Source organism: Cupressus sempervirens, chromosome 8, assembly GCF_028749045.1.
Source record: "Cupressus sempervirens isolate cs-2001-9-10 chromosome 8, ASM2874904v1, whole genome shotgun sequence".
Lineage (NCBI taxonomy): Eukaryota > Viridiplantae > Streptophyta > Pinopsida > Cupressales > Cupressaceae > Cupressus > Cupressus sempervirens.
In genome coordinates this window covers 155,850,737-155,870,592 of record NC_143125.1, presented here as the reverse complement: position 1 = coordinate 155,870,592, position 19,856 = coordinate 155,850,737, and the positions used below count along the sequence as shown (strand labels likewise).

General features: G+C 30.2%; 2 long non-coding RNA genes across 6 annotated transcripts in view; one reads left to right on the top strand and one right to left on the bottom strand.

The window, feature by feature from the left end:
• LOC149542026 (uncharacterized) overlaps positions 1 to 19,856 on the bottom strand; it is a 269,466-nt gene that overhangs the window by 114,460 nt on the left and 135,150 nt on the right. Inside the window, exon 3 of one of the 5 annotated variants that reach the window (XR_016355414.1) lies at positions 14,762 to 15,139. The exons of 3 other annotated variants lie outside the window; for them this stretch is intronic. This is a non-coding gene — a long non-coding RNA (uncharacterized LOC149542026). Of the gene's footprint in view, positions 1 to 14,761; positions 15,140 to 19,856 lie in introns of those variants that run through there. One more of the 5 variants, XR_016355416.1, reaches the window with a different exon arrangement.
• Positions 10,951 to 19,856, top strand: part of LOC149542027 (uncharacterized) — a 110,056-nt gene continuing 101,150 nt past the window's right edge. Inside the window, exon 1 of the long non-coding RNA XR_016355420.1 lies at positions 10,951 to 11,185. This is a non-coding gene — a long non-coding RNA (uncharacterized LOC149542027). The remainder of the gene's footprint in view (positions 11,186 to 19,856) is intronic.

Below are 19,856 nucleotides of genomic sequence, written 5' to 3'. Positions count from 1 at the left end.
GAATGAAATTGAATATTTTCACCATGATTAGGTTGGGAGATACTGAGTGAAATTGGGAAGTGATTTGATCCAAGAAGGGATAGGATTTCAGAGCATATATCAAAATTTTGAAGTTTCCACTCATTTCATAAAAGGAATATGTCCAATCGAAGAACAAATTGTGCAAAACTAGGTCACTTATTAGTCCAAGTGGAAGACCCTTGAGTATGCTGAATATCCATGAGATTTTTGTTATCCACAAGCTGAGAAAAGTCTTGAATAATTTTTAGAGGTGGGCTAATACCACCTAAATTTTCTCTAATCGACACAAGATTGCATTAAAGCCATCACCAAGGATGATATTCTAGGAGTCTTGCGATTGAATCATATGAGTAAGATTTTCCCAAACTCTAGATTTATCTTGTGTTGAATTGGGACCATAGACATTAACCAAAAGAAAAGAAATAATAAACTCTGACATCAATAACATCTGTCAGTTATTATGTTGTTGAAGGAGTTGACCCTGAATAGTATGAGGATTTCAAAGAATAGCAAGACCTCCTAAGGTTCCTATCCCTGAAGAGTGAAAAGAGGACCACTTTTCCCATTTTGCAATAGTCTTATCAACATTTTCTTGGGAGAGCTTAGTTTCCTGAAGCATGATAATATTAGCCTTCATAGAATCAATAATTTGTTTGATCCTATGCCTTTTGTTAGAGGCATTAATGCCTCTAACATTCCATGAAATGATCTTCATTATGAACAAGGAGAACCTTTCGTACTCCTTGTCAATCTTTTGGTGACACCAAATCTACCATCCAAGGTAGTTTGAATGCCAGCTATAATTTCTATCTTAGTTTTAGAGCCTTTTTGCATACCTATAGATTTTCGTGTCTTGGTGACATTCATGCATTGGGTAGAAGATTGCACAATTGACAAGATTTGACAATTTGGTCAAAAAACCCCACAAAGGTGTCGTTCTCAAAGTGCATGGAAGAGTGTTGAGATGTATGTTCACTCTTAGTAGAAGAAATGACCAACCAAAAAGTATCTAAGTTTTCAGTCATTTTTTGCACCTGTTGATATATATATAGGTCTCTACATCTAGTGAGTCCTCGGTAGAGAAAAAATTTGGTAAAGCTTGGGTATCATGGCATACCCTATGGATGTCAATAATATTTGAAGGGTTTTCCTAGATACTGTACTAATATTCCCAAATTTTGATATCTTTCACATAGATGAGGGATTTGGAGAAACCCAATTCTTCCAAAATTTGAATTCATGAAGCAAATCATCAAGTGTCAGGGATTTTTGTTCCTTTGAAAGCACACTTTCTTCCCTTGCAATTACAAACATGATATTAAAAGTAATCTCTAAAGTAATTTGATTCCCAATCTACTATAGCTTCCACTCAATAGGTGAAATATAGATAAACAAGTTCTATAAAAGAGAAGGCAGAAGATTAACTTTCCTAAGAAGTTGGATTAAAGACTTGACATTTGAACTCGAAGTGATTGAAACTAGTAATAAAGTTGAAGAGGATTCAAGAGGTGATGGCAAACTCAAATATGCTCTAGGTGAAAAGCTTTGAATGAAAAACATTACCAATTTCAAAAGAAGTGAGAATATTGTAATTGGGGACAAATTGGTGTGTGCCACCTGAGGGCTTTGAGCCTATTTCTTAGAATGCACTAGGCCATTTCAAGTAGGTTGAGTATGAGAATTGACATTTTGAGTACATAAAGTTACATCAGAGTTGTGATCTGGATAGACCTCAGGGGATTTCTAAAAACTAGCTTGGTATTGGGTAGTAAGATGCCCAAGTCTATGTTGAAATTTGTGAATTGTGGTTTCATCCCGAACTCAGATGGGATGTAACCATGATCCCAACTGGGAATTGATTGAAATTTGACTAGGGATAGGTTTACACATATCAAGAAGAAAGAAAACTTTGACCACCAAATGTGGATAGTCAAAAGGAATAAGATCATGCTTGAGAAAAATACCAAGCTAATTAGCCAAAAATTCAATAATTTTTGGGTCTTTGTATTTAGGTGGAAAAAGGGGAAATGAAATCTAGTGAAGGAGAAATTGAACAACTGATGGCTATGGCTGAAAATTTGGGATCCAAATCATGGTGAAAGGCCCTAAACCCTGATAGAACCATTCTTTTTTCCTATGGATAGAGTTTCTATCATCTTTAGATTTAAATTGGGAACAAAGAATTTAGAATTTGGGTCTAATAAAAAGATGTCCTTAAACTTTGGCCACAAATGGAATGACCAATATTTCATACTAGAAAATAATAATGATGGGAAATAAAACTAACTGATGAGAGAAGATTGATGAAGAAGACCTATAGAGTGCTACAACAGATGGCAAAAAAGTGTAACATTCAACTGATCTAAGGCCTTGAGAGCTGAAATTGAGGGTATTTTCTTTCAACAAATTTGAGAATACTTTGATGGTTCGATGGGGGCCCTATAAATATTTGAAGCATTTGCTTCATAATTAGGGTCAATAGTGACTTGCTCTAGATTAGATCCTATATTAATGCAGTTTTCCATGGTGGGTGGGAGATCTATCTTTTTCTCTACACCATGTACTGAGTACCTAGGTGAAGTGCCCTCACAAATATCAAAGATAGGTTTCTATTGGCTAACTTGACAAATATGGTTCATAAGAGTTATGAATTTCCTATTCTACTTTTAAATAAAGACATGGCTAACTTGAAGAAGATGGTTGATAAGAGTTATGAATTTCCTATTCTACTTTTAAATAAAGACATTTATCTCATTATCTAATGCCATTTATTGATTTTATTATGTATTTTGTCTTTTGATTAATAGGAGTGAAATTGTCCATTGTATTATATATGTTAAGCTATTCATGTTAGTGTCACTAGATATTAAATCAAGTGATATTATTTTATTAATGATTTAGATCATTTTATTATTAGAAATTGGTTGATATTCATTTTATTATAAAATACAGTTTTCAAACATTTCATAAATTCAAATTCATGTATATAATAAAAAAAATATGTACATAATGAAAAATAATAGGTACAATAATTATGAGTGCAATATTTCAAAGGGAATTTGAACCTTGGATGGTTCACCAAAAAAGACAACCACCACTCTAAAGTGTCACCCCCATTAAAGCTTCCTACATTTAAAAAATAATAATCTTACTATTCATTTTTGTGTTAGCTAATTTGTAAATATGCATACATTTTTTAAAAACTAATATGTGAATAAGAATACAAAAAATTAGTCTACAATTTTAATTCAACAAAATTAAATGTTAGGATGCAAAATACTCTATTAAGTGAATATGTGTATATTTTAGTTTTATATTGACTGCATGATTTTCTTTGATGACCAAATATATAGTGGTAAATTATGATTGATAGAACAATAAAGCCTAATTTTGAAAAAAATTAATCTATTATTTTATTCTGTAATATAAGGGTTTATTTTTTTCCCCTTGATACTATTATAAAACAATACCGTATAGAAAACTATATAGTTTATAGTGCTACATATGTACAAAATTGGTTCAAAATTTTCTTATTCAAGCTAGTATTTTTACCTCTACCTAAATAAATGAAAATAGTTGGTCTATCCTTGACTATAACTCGACCTAAATTAGACCTTCACTAATCAATTGATATATTTTCTCGTGCCAGTTATATCATTGATATTAAAACCTACACCTTAATGTAAAATTGGGAACATTACTAATATAACTCTTACATGTGTTTTATTTGCTATGAATATTTTGTTCAAATAAGATAAAGTGGGATTATATGACCCTAACCCAATAAAAAATTAGCATTGAATCAAAATGAAAAGAGAAAATGAGTCCATGAGAGGTGGATTCAAAAGGCCTTTGAAAGGAGAAACAATCATAGGGGACCAAGTTTTGCAAAATGCAAAAATAAATTTTGAAAGAAGAGGGGTTACGAGAGAACCCCTAGCTAGAAACATGAGAAACCCTGTGCCTCTAGAGAAAGGAGGAACTAGGAATAATAAAATAGGAGGCCTCTAGAGAAGAAACTAGTAATCTAGTCTCTCAAACTAGGAAAAGACAACATAGTCCCTTCACAAGATACTATTTGCAGGAAGTCAACCACTTCAATAAGATAATCCACTAGAAAAGAGAAAGAAACAATCATCACCTATAACATATGTCAAAAATAGCAGAAGAGAACCCACCTCAAAAAGGTCCAATTCCACCTTTATAAGAGTCATATGGTGAAGGATCTAGAAGAGTCATAACATACCCATTAGAAAAGGTCATTAGACTACCCAACACTATTGCACTACTAAATCCCACTATGAGAGGGAAATAAAAAACCTCAACTCTCAAAGAAAACAATTGAGAGTGGTAGCCAAGTGCTAATTGACATAACAAACCTAACAAAACTACACCAAAAACCCCTCTAGAAAAGTGTAGAGAAGAGAAGGGGCCTTTTAAGAGGAGAGGAGGAAAGATACCTCCACAACTATTAGCACTCACTAGTAGAGAGAATTTCTTAGGGGAACAAAGAACCTTTGAAGTGAGATGGGCAATGAGATATGAAATGAAGACACCTCAAACCAAAATAAACATAGACTAAGAACCTCCAAAATCATACAAAGAGAAGTAAAGAAGAGGAAAACAAATCCCCCTCCCTCTGCACAAAATTGTCTTCCTTATACACAAAATGTACAGTAGCAGGAAAAAAAAGCCTCCAACATAGAAAAGAAGAGAAACTTACTAAAAAATTGGAGAATAATAAAACCATTGAACATCACATAACCCAAGATAGATAAGAAGGAACCTCCCCCAAGAGAAAACTGATGCAAGAGAAAAGCCAAAATAGAGACCTAAGGAACTCCTTTAGCCAATTGAAGTAGAGACTGGTCCCAAGAAAAGAAAAGAAATCTTAATGCATGAATGATACATAGAAAATAATCAAATCCTAGAAGTAGAAAAGGAAGGGAATTCTCTCTATAAAAATATAAATAACCATAAACGAAGGATCTAAAAAAAGTATCTCTTTACCAAATACTTCAACCTAGAAGTGTTGGAAGATAGGGACCAAACAATGGCCCAAGAATAAGCCACTATAGAGAAGGTCAAAATAGATAAGGAAAACAATGTCCATCATCAATAAATGGTCTTGAATGAAAAAAAATTAAAATAAAGGAGAGGAAAAGAAGCCCCTAATGCTAGATTATAGAAAAAACCCTCAAATTTGAACTCCATCTCTATCATTGTCATCTTCCTCTCTTTTATCTCCAAAAAACCCTAACACCCACTCTCCCTCTCGCTCCCTCTCTAATCTCCATTTAAATATTTCAATTAAATGGTGTTGATATGAACACATGGAAATATTTTCTATGAATATTTAATAAAGGTATATTTTTATCATTATATTGAATTTATATATTATTTGTGGTGATGATTTCCTCATTACACATTGACAACATTACCTTGATAACTCATTACATAACTATTTGTATTATAAATATATATGTAATCAAATTAATAAGAGAACAATCAAATGTGCTACAAGATAAACTCATAATAGTAGCTGGGTAAGTGTACCAAAATGGTGTGCAAAAACGTGGCCACCTAGCCAAAAAAAGGAAAAACACCCCGGGCACGATTGACTTACTTCAAATAAAGGTAAATGTTAAAATTGATAATTTTAAATTTAAAAATCGCACACAAGGATAGTTAATAATATTTATGATTTTTTGATGTTTCTTATGTAAGCTTTATTAGTAACTTGATGTATTCAATGCTGTATTGCTCCTTATCTTTTGCATGGATGAAAAATTATGAGGAGGGTTATACCAATAATGAAGAATTATAAAGGAGGGTTATATTAATAATAAAATGTACTATGAGTATAATATTTTGGTTCTATTGAAGAGGTGGTAAAACGTAGAAATTTATTTCTCTTTATTAAGATTAATTAATTTTTTGAAATTACCTATGCATTATTACAAAAATAATCTAACAAAATATCAATTATAAGAAAGAAAAGTAGAAAGAAAAGATATCCAAGAATATCAAAAAGATTAATATTAAATGAATCTTATTTCAATTAAGTGGTAAGGTCTTATAGAATGTTAACTTCCATTTTTTTTAATCACCTATCAATAAATTTATTAGACTGAGATAGAATTGTCCACTCAAATTAGTTTATTCCCTCTTAATTTATTGCAATATGGCTATAAATTTTGACAATGTTAGGATTATATATATTAAGATCCTTACAAGTACATGATTATGTAACTTGATTTTAATACTTGAATACAATTTTTTTTATTCTTTTTATTCATTTGATTCCACAAACATGAAAGGGGGAATAGGAGTTATGTTGAAGGATTTAAAAAAAAAAAAAAAAAAAAATTGAGATTTTTTTTCTTTGTATTATCCTATATGAACATTGCATTATCCTATATGAACATTTTCCATGTAGTGGAAAGTATCTAACTATTTATGATTTTGCGAGAGGTGGCTAATTCATAAATAACATAGTAGAAGGTGTAAATATTTTATTTATTTATTATAATTTAGTACAGCTTGTTAATATTTGCAAAATTATTTTGGATTAGAATAAAATTACTTTTGAGGGCACCCAAAGATTCATTATAAAGAATAAAAACCAACATAAGGGAAAACTAGACACAAACCAATAGATAGCTAATGCAAAAAATAAAATGTAATAAAAAATGTCAAATGATTTCAAAGTATTAAAAGATTATTTAAAGCCATTTTTTTATTGATGTTCATAAAATTATGGACAATATGGACTTGATCAATCTTACCTTTGTCATGTCTATGCATTTTTTTGAGAGGAAGAGAATTAGTATTTTATTTATGTCATTATAATGCACAAACACATTGTTCCATTTTTCTTCCATGTTTTTGGGAGGAAATTTCTTCTCTTTGATTTTTTGAGATCGTCAATAGTATTCTTTATGTTCATTCTAGTCTTAGCAATGAATATCCTAAGATTATCGTGTACCGTTTGAATTATTTCTTTTAGAAGGCTTATCATTTTTGTCATGATCCATGTTTATTTCTTTTACATCCATGGCCAATTTTATGATAGGAGAAATAATTTTATTAGACTTGCCTAGAGAAGGGTTTCTGTTAAGTTATTCTATGCCAAACTCACTAGCATCCAAGGTATTAACCCCATCCTTAATAAATTTAATTATTGGTAATATCCATATGAAAAGATTATTTGGTTTGCTTTTCACATCCTTAGTCACCACTAAAATGTCCCCTATTCTAGTGGCAAAGGACCTTTTTTCCATATTAGTGAGGATAAATTTCTTTATTTTAACAATGATTTATTTGTAAAACTAAATTTAGTTTTAGGCCCATTCCTAAACATGTAATGTCATCCTTGTCTCCTGCCACATTAATATTCTCATTGTAATTTACAATAAATATCTCCATTTAGGATTCTTAATTTAGAGGACAATGGTCTTTCTTTTTCCCCAAATCACTAAATAAGATAAATTGGAGCCTTTTTAATTTCATTAACCTTTTTAAACTTTAAGGAATTAGTGGACTCCCCCTTCACATTTATATTTCATAGAAGAAAAATGGGTTAGGAAGATAAGAATGTACTCCACTTAGGGTACATAATCAAGAGTCCTCTTCATTAATTTCATATCCATGAGGAAAAATAGGGGGCTGAATTATCCTTAGTGATGTGTTTGATATTTCCTATAGGACCACAAGGTTTTTCTTAAGATGGGACATCTATAGGATTAGAGTATCATTTCTTTATATTATTGTGATTTATTTTAGTTCTCTTCAAACTTTGGATGCCTAATTTCATTCTAAAATATTGAAGCTTGTAGAAAAAATCTTATAACTCCCAAATAAACATATAATATGACATCTTTTGTACATAAAAATTCATGTCATAGGGGGTTTAATTCCATTATATTATAAAACATTTATGAATTAATTTGGAGTCTAGGAGGTCATGTTTTGTAAGCATGAGGGATGAGATGATAAATTTTGGTTTATTGGCATTGGACGAAGACATTAGTTTATTAATTATTCTATTCTTATTTATGAGTATTAATAGGCACTTCATGTTTTATTTACTTCTCCATTGTTAACTCCATTATAAGACTAATAAGGAGTTATAAATTTTTACAACAAAAACTATATTTTAATAAACAGATGAATGCATTTGGGAAATTATCTCTCCATGCAAAACTAATGCTTGATATATTTCTATGGGTTCTTGACTTTATGCATTTTTAATTTCAATAACACATATTTTTAATGTATGTTTAGTAAAATAGTTTATACATTTATGTTCTTTCTTAATAGTCTCATACTTTTCTTGACAATTAAATAAGTGTTGAAAACATATTCACATAGAGTAGTCTTATAAACATGTAGATATTTGAAATTTTAATTTTAAAATTTTAAAAGTTAGAGTTATCAATGAATTTTAATTTGGGAACTAAAACTATAGTAAAACAGAGTTAAGAAAGAAAAATGTCACACCAACATATGGTAAACAAATATAAGAAACAAAAATGTCATAAATTTGGATATCCAAGGCCCAATGCATGAGCCTCTAAGCTCAAGTTACAAAAATAAAATTTCAATCAGAATATATGTTGATCAACCCACATAAAATGATTTATTTATTTATTACGTTAGTAGGGAGAGGTCCTTGATCCTATTACAACAAATTAGAAACTAATAAAAAATATTAAAACTCCTACCTAAGGTCATTACTCAATGAGCAAGCCGAAACCCTTAACAAACAAAATTAATCCAAAATTGTAACAGTCAACTTCAAAGAGAAAACTATCACAACTACTATCCATATAATAATATCATAGTTTAGCATCAGAGTACATCTTAAATATTTTATGTGTATTAGACTACTAATAAAAATAATAGAGTTTCCTACTCTTTGAAGTTCTAGTAGTTCAAGAAAAGCTATATTATGAAAGCTGAAATAATGAGCCAAAGTATAAAACTATCATAAAAACAAAATAGACTGTTATTTGAGGAAAGCACTAAAACTAGAAAACTTAGATATAATTGTAATTATAAGTCTTATTTGAGTCCTTGGAAAGACCATGTAGCTAGGTAAGTACATTAAGATGATATGCAAAACGGGGTGTAAATAGAAACTTTTTGTTTGAAACTGAGTAAATTGAACTTCAAAGAGAAATTCAAGGGTCTTTCACTCAAAAACTATAAGATGTGTAAAGAATAAAAATTATGTTATTGTGAATCTTGTTATATACTAATATTTTTTTTCAAAAATAGATGGGATTAAGAGGGTCAAAACCTAGATGCATGATAATTTATTCCTGAATTTTTAAGAAAAACATAGCATAGTTATTTCCAACAAAATACATATTTTGATTTAGTATTGCAAAAGTCCATTTGGTATAATGGTAGGTGAGAGTGAGATCTAGAAGTTGCTCATTTTTTCATAATTTTCTTGTGAGTACTTGTTCTTATGGTTTTTTGAAATTACCACATCCTCAAAAATTGCTACCTATGCATGTGGTAGGGATAACTTGAATCAAAATATTTAAAAGTGTAATTTTTAAAAAAAGTGTATATGTTGAAGTGTATAAAAATAATATGTATATTGAGGCCTTTTGAGGCATTAGAAGAAAAAATAAATTTCAACATGTTAATGTTTTCCAAATATTTGAAGCTTATATGGTTAGAAATATGAGAAGATGCATGAAATTTTGGTGGTAATTTTAGAGATACCCACTTGTCTAGTTGGAAACTTATGAGGAAGAAGCTACCAATCCTATTTTGAAGGTAACAAATATGTGAAAAATAAGACAAATGAAGCTCTCAAGCCTCATCCATGTTATTTGTACTATCTAACTTTGGATAAATATCTAATAAAATCTTGGTTACAAAAGTAAATATTAAGTATGAAAGGTTAGATCAAGGAATATAGAAATGTCCTAGATCAATTACATGTATATGCCTCATGGTTAATATTTATAATGATTAATCTTACATCATTCAAATTAGTGACAATAGAGATTAGGATGCGGGCTATTATAAGTCAAATTTGTGAAAGATCATCTTCTTTTTTAATGATTTTTTATTTCAAAAAATTTAATTAAATTAGAATCAAAATATACAAGTATAGAGCATGGACATGGAATTTTGAGCATTTTAATTATATAATTTCAGCTGATGAATAATATTTCTCTTTTTTGAAAGTTGCAATTTTCATTATTATTTTTAATGCCAATATTTTTTTATCCATTGCATTATTTTAATTTTTTCTATAGAAATAAACCTCTATCTCTTCATCATAACTAGTATTGTGTACCATTTGAATTTGATAGTTTGTATAACAAGTGGGCTTTTAAGTTTAGATAAGAACAAATACATCTTTATTCCCAAGAACTCTTGCATCAATATATCTTACAAATACAGATCATATAAATCTCAAACTCCTTAAAATATTTTATCATCCTTGTCCATCCAAAACCTCAACCCTTTTTAATTTGAAACTGTTCAAAGACTGTAGTAAACTACTCTCTATGATATAGATTCCCATCTTAGAAATTATAAACCCACGAAAATAAGGGTGATTCTAAAATAAAATATTTATAAGACCCTACATTTCCGTAACAATCCTCAAATCAAAACTGATGTTTGTCAAATGTCCTCAGAAGAAACAAAAAGCTTCCACCCAAGAAGGCCCACCGAACTTACTTTCTAAACCAACTGCGGACGTTGCAAAAATCATTCAAAAATGGATAACTCTTTCATGTTCATCTTGGAATGGATCAGCATCTCATCTACGTCATGTATTATTTCAAACCACTGTAAAAACATTAATACTATTATTCTGATTGGATGGTGGCATTAATTAAACCAATATTAACGTTTGACAGTTTGGAAAGTGGGCTTTTCGTTCCTGCTATTTGTCCTAACTACAAGTCAAGTCCATAATTTAACCAAACCCTTGGTCCACTTTTACCTGCTACTTTATCTATATATCCTCACACCATTACACTACTTTGCTTCAGTGGATAGAGCTTAAATTACCTTATAAAGATTAGTTTAGAAAGCTCTAATGTCTTTGGCACAACATCAATGAATGGAATTCGGCTGAGGAGCTGAAGGAGAGGACTCAAGAAGACTGAAAGCTTTAAAATCCCTGGTTAGTACATATCTACAAGCCTTGAAATCCTATCTCAACTACTTGAATTGAAGTATGATTCATTTGGGTGGTGGAGAAAAGAATAAAACAGATTGTTTCTGAAGTAGTACTTACGATTTATGTTCTGTAATTCTTTTTTTGTTTTTGTTCATAACAGATGATAATACGAGGTAGAAAAGTTATTGGCAGGAATAAAAATTGTAGTTGTTCTTTAATTCGTTGTCTGTTCGACCTTACTGTTAAAGCCCATCTTATTTTATTTATAACTGGATTTTGAAACTGGAATCTAAAGAAATCTGGATAGCCCCTCTAAGACTTTAGGTTAATTCTTTGACCTCATGTTAGGTCTCAAGTAGTCTGCAGATTTCGAAGTGTGATAATGATATTATTCTGGTTTGTATTGTCTGATAATGATATTTTATTAGGTTTTATAAATTCACTTGACCTAAAATATGATGCTTAATTGCTTGCAATATTCACGAACTACAGATTTCACTCTAATTTAGTATATGATCAGATATCGACTGATTTTCACAGTGTCCTTGAATGAGATAGACCAAGCAGAAGACTCTTCGGCCTTTTTAATGTTATAAGATAAATGCCTAATTTGAAAAGTAATAGAGCAGAAAGTATCACTTGAGAATCCGAGAATAAACGGATTTGTTTCATGTTTGCCATTCGATTTCGTTTTTAAAAACTGAGATTATATTGAAAAGAGGTTTTAGAAAAAGCTGTGCGAGTTTTCAATTCACACTTTTTTTCAGGTCCCCAATCTATTCAGAACCTAGTAATAAATATAATGTTTATACAAATTGTTATAATTATAATTATAATTTAATTGCTATAAAATAAATACTATAAAAATTATTGAATTTAGAAAGTAGTCATATATATTATATCTATGTATAATTCAGTTTTTTTTTAAATATTTGAATTTTTTCTGGTGAAACATTATATTTATATTAATAATAACTGGTTCAAAAGAAAAACTCCGGTGATATTAGATAGTTGATACAAGTAATCCAAGACCCTGGCCTACATATAACATCCATAAAAGTACAGAGAAGTCATGGTTTACTATAAATAAAAAATGAGGAGGACTCAACCTTATTCTAAACATATTCTTTTCTCATAATATTAACCAAGTTGGGGAGATCAAGGAGGTTAAGTTGGTCATGTGTTGGTGAATATATGAATAAAATTGTGTGTTGGTTGGTTTGTATTTTATTTTAAAATGTTAATATATGTTTCTAATGCTAATGCTAGTGAAAATCTTAGATAGGTTTTAAATTTCAATTTTTTATTATTTAAGTTAAGAGAAAGAGATAATATGTCAAAATTGAGAATTGTAATTATAAAACTAATAATCATAAAAAATAAAGAATCTAATTTCTAAAATTAGATTTTTCTCAAGGATGTGACAATGATGCATAGGCATCTTAAATGCCTAGCTGCATCAAAATTATATGTTGTGTTAGCTACTCTTAAACAAGAAAAGGTCACACAGACCTACTTTATGCATAGAGAATTTGAGAAAATATATTAAATATTTAAAAGTACAATGTAGACATGCATGTATATATAGACAAGGCGTGATGATTGAATAAGAAAGAGATAAATTATCCCCCAGACAAGGTGGGGTCACATGCCCACAAAAAGGTGGATTACCCTCCATTTTGTAACTAAATCATGGTAATAATCTCACTAAAGATGGATCATACACATAAATTGGAATGCCATAACAACTACCACCACCTAAAGTGGAATTTATCCTACATTATGTAGAAGAATAAGATGCAAACTCTTACTTGTATAATATGAAAATTAATATGTAATGCACTATCCTAAGTAATCCTACAAAATTAAAATTTTATAAAAATTATATTCAAGCGATATATTAGTGATAAGGTATTTGTGATAAGGTGTTTTGTGATGAGGTGAACTAGTATTTTATTGCTAAGTATCCAAAAACCTCTTAAACTAGATAATATTATAGGAAATATTTGATAAAACATGTGATTGAAGTACCACACCAAAAATTTTGAAGTTAGAGTTAGAGGCAAATTTTCACACATCCAAATATTGTCCTATGTACTTTCATACTTAAGCTTGAGAAACAAATTACCATATAATACCATATCTCCTCTTTAATCTTCCATATTGATGTGATTAAAATCAATCAGAACCACATGAATATACTTACATATGCAATTTGTACATGTAATATTGATTACAATGTGAGTAATTGGTTCAACCTTTTGAGCCATGTTAGAAATATAATGATGTTTCTTGAACTTGTTTCATGCTTCTTAGAAACATCAATAAAATGAGACAAAATTCACACAAATAACTTCAGGGACCATGGCTTAGTTTTTTAATATATTTCTAGCATATAGTAGATGGATAGCTCAAAATTTCCAACTCTTTCATCTTCATATATCTTCTCTAATTTTATTTTCTTCCAAATTAAATTTAATAGTGTAAAAGATAAATAAATATTACATACTTTTCTTATCTATCTATACTTAATAAATAGATAATCATTAGGTAAATTTATTAAATAAGAAACTCTATGATGTCTTTGTGAATTTAGATCCTTCATCAATCTCCCATAGTATAAAAGTTTTCATTAAAAATTTTAGAAATTGTCATAATATCATTTTCCAATCATGATAAAATTACTAGTCCATTTAAATATTATCGTTCTTAGTTTTAAGAGGATCCATCTATATGAAGTACACACATAGATCCATTCTTCATCTCACTTTTTACCTTTTCTTCTCCTTGTATTATCAATCTCACTATTTGGTATAGGTTCATCATTCATCTAGACTTTTCCCTTATTTTGAATAATATTATTTGTCTCATTCATTTGTTGATTACCAATAATCTCTTTTTTTTGAGAAAAATTGTCTAACAATTTTGCACTTATGTAAACTTGCACTATTTTTTTTATTTATTATAATTATTACAGCTAATTTTCTATTACAAACAACAACCAATTCTCCTTGTGTAGATTTATAGGTAGTATCCTTACGATCAAACCTCATTGAAAGAATAATACTTAGAAATGAAATATTAAAATAATCGAGTTAAAGTAAATCACTTTTGAGTAAACTTCCTAAATGTGTTCTTTTGGTTCTTCAGAAGTTTGAATTCATTCTTTCTTCTTTCTTTTTAGTTTCATTATGTGCCCCTTTTCCTTTCTATTCATTCTTATTTTTTAATATAATCTTTTAGACCTTTCCCCTTGTTAAAAAAGGACCACTTTTATCCTTAGAATTGTTCTTAGAATCATTCAAATAATGAAGCATATTCACACTACTTTTAAATTTATTCATTTAACTTTTTATCTATTTTAATTACTACCCCAAGGAAATAATTTATTCCTCAAGAATAGTATAGTTATCATGTTTTTAGTGAATCTTATTATCCAAAAAATCATTTGACCTCTTTTTTTTCTATTGAGTATAATGTATTACCAAAAAGTTATAGCACTACAACCTTTACTATTTATGATCCACTTCTCAAGTGTCAATCTAAATCACATGTCTATATCAAAGAAACTTATCTATTTCTCATGTTATTTATAGCATACAAAATTTTCAAAAGTACAATCATTATAATCTTTCTCCCTTAGAATCATAACGATAATTATATTTAATCTAGTACAACATCTCTAGAAACTACAATATACCAGTCTTGGGGGTCCACGTGTAATGTAGTTTCTATCAGAGGTGGCATAATGGCTAGTGGAGTCATAGTAACATGATGCCTTCTATTTCTATGTGTTAAATGTCTATTTTCTTTCAATGCTTTCTCAAAGGGGGAGGGTACTGCACGGTTTGTCTCTGATATGTAGTTGAATGTGTCCACTTTCTCCAACATAGTAGCATGATCATCCTTCAATAATTATTTGAACTTTTTCTCCTCATTCCTTAGAACTAGAGTCACCTTCATGGATATGTTATAGTAAATGAGTCTCTAGAGAGACCTAATAATATTTCTAGGAATACTAGAAAAAAGGTTATCATTTGTTTCTTTTTTTTCCCACAAAAGGCATAAAATTTCACCTATAAGTACAAATAAACAAATATTAAAACTATTCTTGGTGATCAAGATCTTTCCTAATATAACATTATGTATATTAAAGTTTTGATCAAGGTGAAAACCAAATAAGGCCCAAACTTCTTTATAAAAGGTACACTCAAAGAAAGTAAGTCTTCTTGAAACACCACAAAATATTAATGTCTCTTTTATGTTTAATAATAGATAACATGTTCAAGAGGAGGTTCCAAAAGAAGTATATCTCTTTGTGTTCTACTATTCTATGCTATAAGACCAAGAGAATGGTTTCCCACTCTTTAGGTTCAAGAGATTATTTCCAAGCTAAATTAAGATGATCAATTATAACAAAGCTAGAGGGCAATAGGTTGTGAATAAGCTTGGGTTTAGTATGTGGTAAAAGAGTGTCATCCCTCTAAGATAAATTTGATTATCTGTCCTTTGCAATAGAGATGGATATAGGGAGAAGCAAGGGTCTACAAGTAGTGTCCATCATTGCATAAGTTTTCTTATGAGTAGTAGGCATATCATATTTGGAGCATAGGCTATCCCAACTGATATTTCTACCTTTCTTTTAGATAGGGGGTTTTCTCCATATTTTAGATTCCACCAAATAGATGTTTCCCTTATCAACACCTAATAATGTTCATTTACTTGTATGGCCCTAGAAATCCACTTTACTATTAGTGATATGCCTTGTATTTAGAGCTTTTTAAGACCCAAACATCTCAGTGCTTTGTTCATAGTTCACCATTTCCATCTAACCATGGTGCATGTGTTTTCTTATTACCTTTTCTATCTAACCACAAAAAATCACTTATCAACTTTTGATAGTAGTTGATCTGAATTTTGTTAAACAATAATGTGAAATCATTATAGATAGTGTACGAGGATAGATTTTCTTTGAAAAATTGGACCATACCTTCCAAAGAAAGATACCTAACATTGAATTTGCTGAACTTTTCATCAAGTTATTTTTTAACCTAGCTCTACATTTCTCCATGGTTTAGGCACACTAAAAATGGGATTTCTATGTATCATAGAATATGACTAGGTCATCCATAATCAAATCCATATTGAGAAGACCATGATGGGGGAGCCTCTTTCCATCTTAGCATAATATATTTTGATAGTGATATCTTACTTCTAGAGGCTATACAAAATAAATCCAATTTCACCATTATGTTTTGAACATTATTTTCCTTTATGATTATGTTAATGGTCATGTCATCTCCAAATTTTACATTAGATATTTCTACTCCATTAGGGAGGGTGATACCTCTCAAACTTGGTGAAATGATATTATTTTTAAGCATGTATCTAAAAGAGGATCAACAGCTATTACAAAATATGCACGTGCTAGTGAGAAGCCTTTCCTAATGGACCTGGTTAAGGAAAATGGTTTAGACCTTCTCTCATAAATTTCAACACTAGAATTTTCCTCTTTGAGCAAGGTTTTTATCATATTGCAATAGAACTATGGAAATTTGAGTTTCTTCATCATCATTTTAAATTTAAATCCCCACTCTATTATGTCATAGGTTCTCTCATAGTCTAGTAACAACATACTAGATTGTTGGTTAGACTTCTTTGCCCAATCTAGTGCTTCCTAATAAGTTAAAATGTTTTCTAGTATATACGTACTTTTGAAAAATCTAGTTTGAGTCTTTCTACTACTTTTTGGTAGTATATCTTCCAACTCGGATGCTAGAATTTTAGGAAGAATTTTGTATAATACATTTAGGAGAATTATTGGTATCCTTTTCTTTATCAGCTTACTATCTCCATCTTTAGGAATTAATTTGATAACTCTAGCATTAATATTTTTTCCTAGTGGCCCTGCTGTGAATGCTTCATTATATACCCTTAATAGCTCCTTACCAATCCATTTGCTACTTTTCTTAGAAAATCTGATAGGCATGCCATTAGGATATGGAGTGTTATCATTGTTGATACTTTGTACAAATTGAAGGATTTCTATTTTTAAGATTTCTTTATCCAACTCTAGGATATCTAAAGGTTTTAGTTTCTTTGAAACAAGTCCAACTATTTTAATTCTAGCATTTTCCATATTATCCCCAACATCTTCTAAGGTAGAAAGTAGAAGCTTGCAATGACATGGATGATTTCCTCCTAGTATGGGCGGTCATTGTTATCTTATCTAATTGAGTCAATCTTTACTCTAGCATATTTTGAATTGAGCATGTTGAAGAAATATTTTGATCCTCTATCCCCCATACTAATCTAATTGAGCCTTTATTTGGTCATAACTAATTGAAATTGATGGTGTTAGATTCTTCTTCAAACATCTATTTCAATAACAACTCTTTCATTCACTCTTCAACATTATGGATTCTTTTAGATAACACTTTCTACTTGAAGGAGCTCATTTTGCAGATCCTATTCTCCCTTTCTCCTATCCATGGCTTTTTTCCTACCAATTTTCTAAAGAAAATTTATGCAATTTTTAACTTTATAATTCCATGAATCAATTGAAGATCCTTTAGCTCCTATGTTATTATTAAACCATCTAACAATATTCACTGCAACTTCTACATCATCATCTTCCAAAAGGGAGGTATTAAGGAAGAAGCTATCACTTTACTGTAGATTTTTTATATATTCCCTACAAAAGAGATAAAAGAAAGAATAGGGTTATGATTTGACAAAGATTAAGATATCAATATGATTGGGGCATCATGATGTCCCGGTTCAATCCTAAAGTTGGTTAGTATTTGAATATCCTTATCCCACCATTCTATAGGTTAGACCAAGGGAACCAAGTACCCTTATGATTTTCTTTAAATCCCTCTAGAGGATCATTTATTCTCAAAATTTTGAGCATCTTGTGCCAATAAAAGTTGTCACTACATTCCCATTCATACTTGTTACCTCTCATTTTGTTACATGATTCTATCACCATTTCAAAATATCCTCCCAAGATCCAAGGTAACTAGGTAGTTCAATAGGCCAACTCTAGAGCTCAATCATATCTTTATACTGACCGAGGGCATAAATATTGTAGATACCAAATTATTTTCCATTATCTCAACATTTAATCCATAAAACCCTATTAGAAGGTGAGGCTCCCCAATCTAGAATGTTGTTGCTCCAATTTGGGCCAACTATAATGGCTAAACCTTTTTACCATTACCATGACAGGTTGTGAATCATTTTTCATCTCTCCAAATGTATTTAAGAGGAACATCTATCCTAAAACAAATGACCTTTACTTCTTGTATCATAAGGATATCATTCCTTTTGTTTGAAAGAAGAAATATTTTAGTGACATATTTCCTATCTATAGATTCTAATCCCCTTATATTCCAATAATATAAGTTCAACCCCATCATGCTATAGGGTCATTACTAGGCTATTATAGGGATTTAGAGTTTGTAAGGAAAATATGGAGCTATTTTTTATGCTTCTTTTTCTCCATAGGTATGTTCATGGAGCCTGAGGGTCTCCCTCACTTCCTAGCAAGATTTTGTTCTAGTTTTCACATTCTTCATATTTATCCTCATATTTTTTTGAGAGGCTCTCCTTTCAGGGTCTTCTCTTCTTCTTTTGGGATTTGAAAAAAAACTCTTCTGCTTTTCTAATGGGAATCTCATCTATGCTCATTCTTCTATCTTCCTTATTAGTGCCTAAAAATGGGTTCTCTATTTCCTCTACAATCGATGAGGAGGGTCTAGAGGGGAAGAAATTGAAATTCATTGGTGGGAGCACATCTCGATGATTAATGCCATATTTGGTAGGAATAACTACCAATTTACAATTAGAAAATCTATCAAATCCTTTACATGTATCTTGGAGTTCCACTAAACTATTAGCATTGTCTTTAGAGGAACTATTATCTTATAGATTTATAATAATTTTTTCTTCCTCTAGGGGTGCTTTGATCAGTAGGGAGTCATAACTTCCACTTTACTCTCCACACCCATTGTGTAGGGAACATCTCTATTAAACTTAAGACTACCACATATGAAAAATTTTGACCTACTATTAGAGGAAGACAATCTCCTTAATTTTTTGAAGGGAACTCTACTGGGCATTTACAGTCTTGCAATTTTTATTGGAAGTAGGCAGATGAAGACAAATATTGAAGGTTTGAATATTTGGAAAGCCATCCATAAACAGGGGCTAGGGATAATAATAAAAATTGTAGTTTTTATAATTTTCTAAAAACATATCATGAATGAAAAAAAGCTCTTCTTTTAATTGTTGGTTAGAAGTAAGAAAAAGTCAATTAGTTTTAATAGGTTGTATAGATTTAGGATCATGTTCAGTATATTCTAGCTTATCTTTGATTTAATTAGAGGGCAATATTTTGTTCTAAGAGGCTTATTCTAGAAAAATAATTTGTTTCCTTCAATCAAGGTAACATGGTGGGGGATAAATGATCCCACATATTGAAAGTAAGTTCTTCAGGGATTTCAATTCTCGTGTTAATGGCTAATAGTACACATTCATCTATTTGTTATAGGATATTATTAGTGTCATCAACTCTAATAATATTTCCAATAGGGTCATGGCTTATGGGATGAAATTCTGAAAAAAGCGAGGTATTTTCCCCATAATTAACCATATAGGAAAATATAGGGAA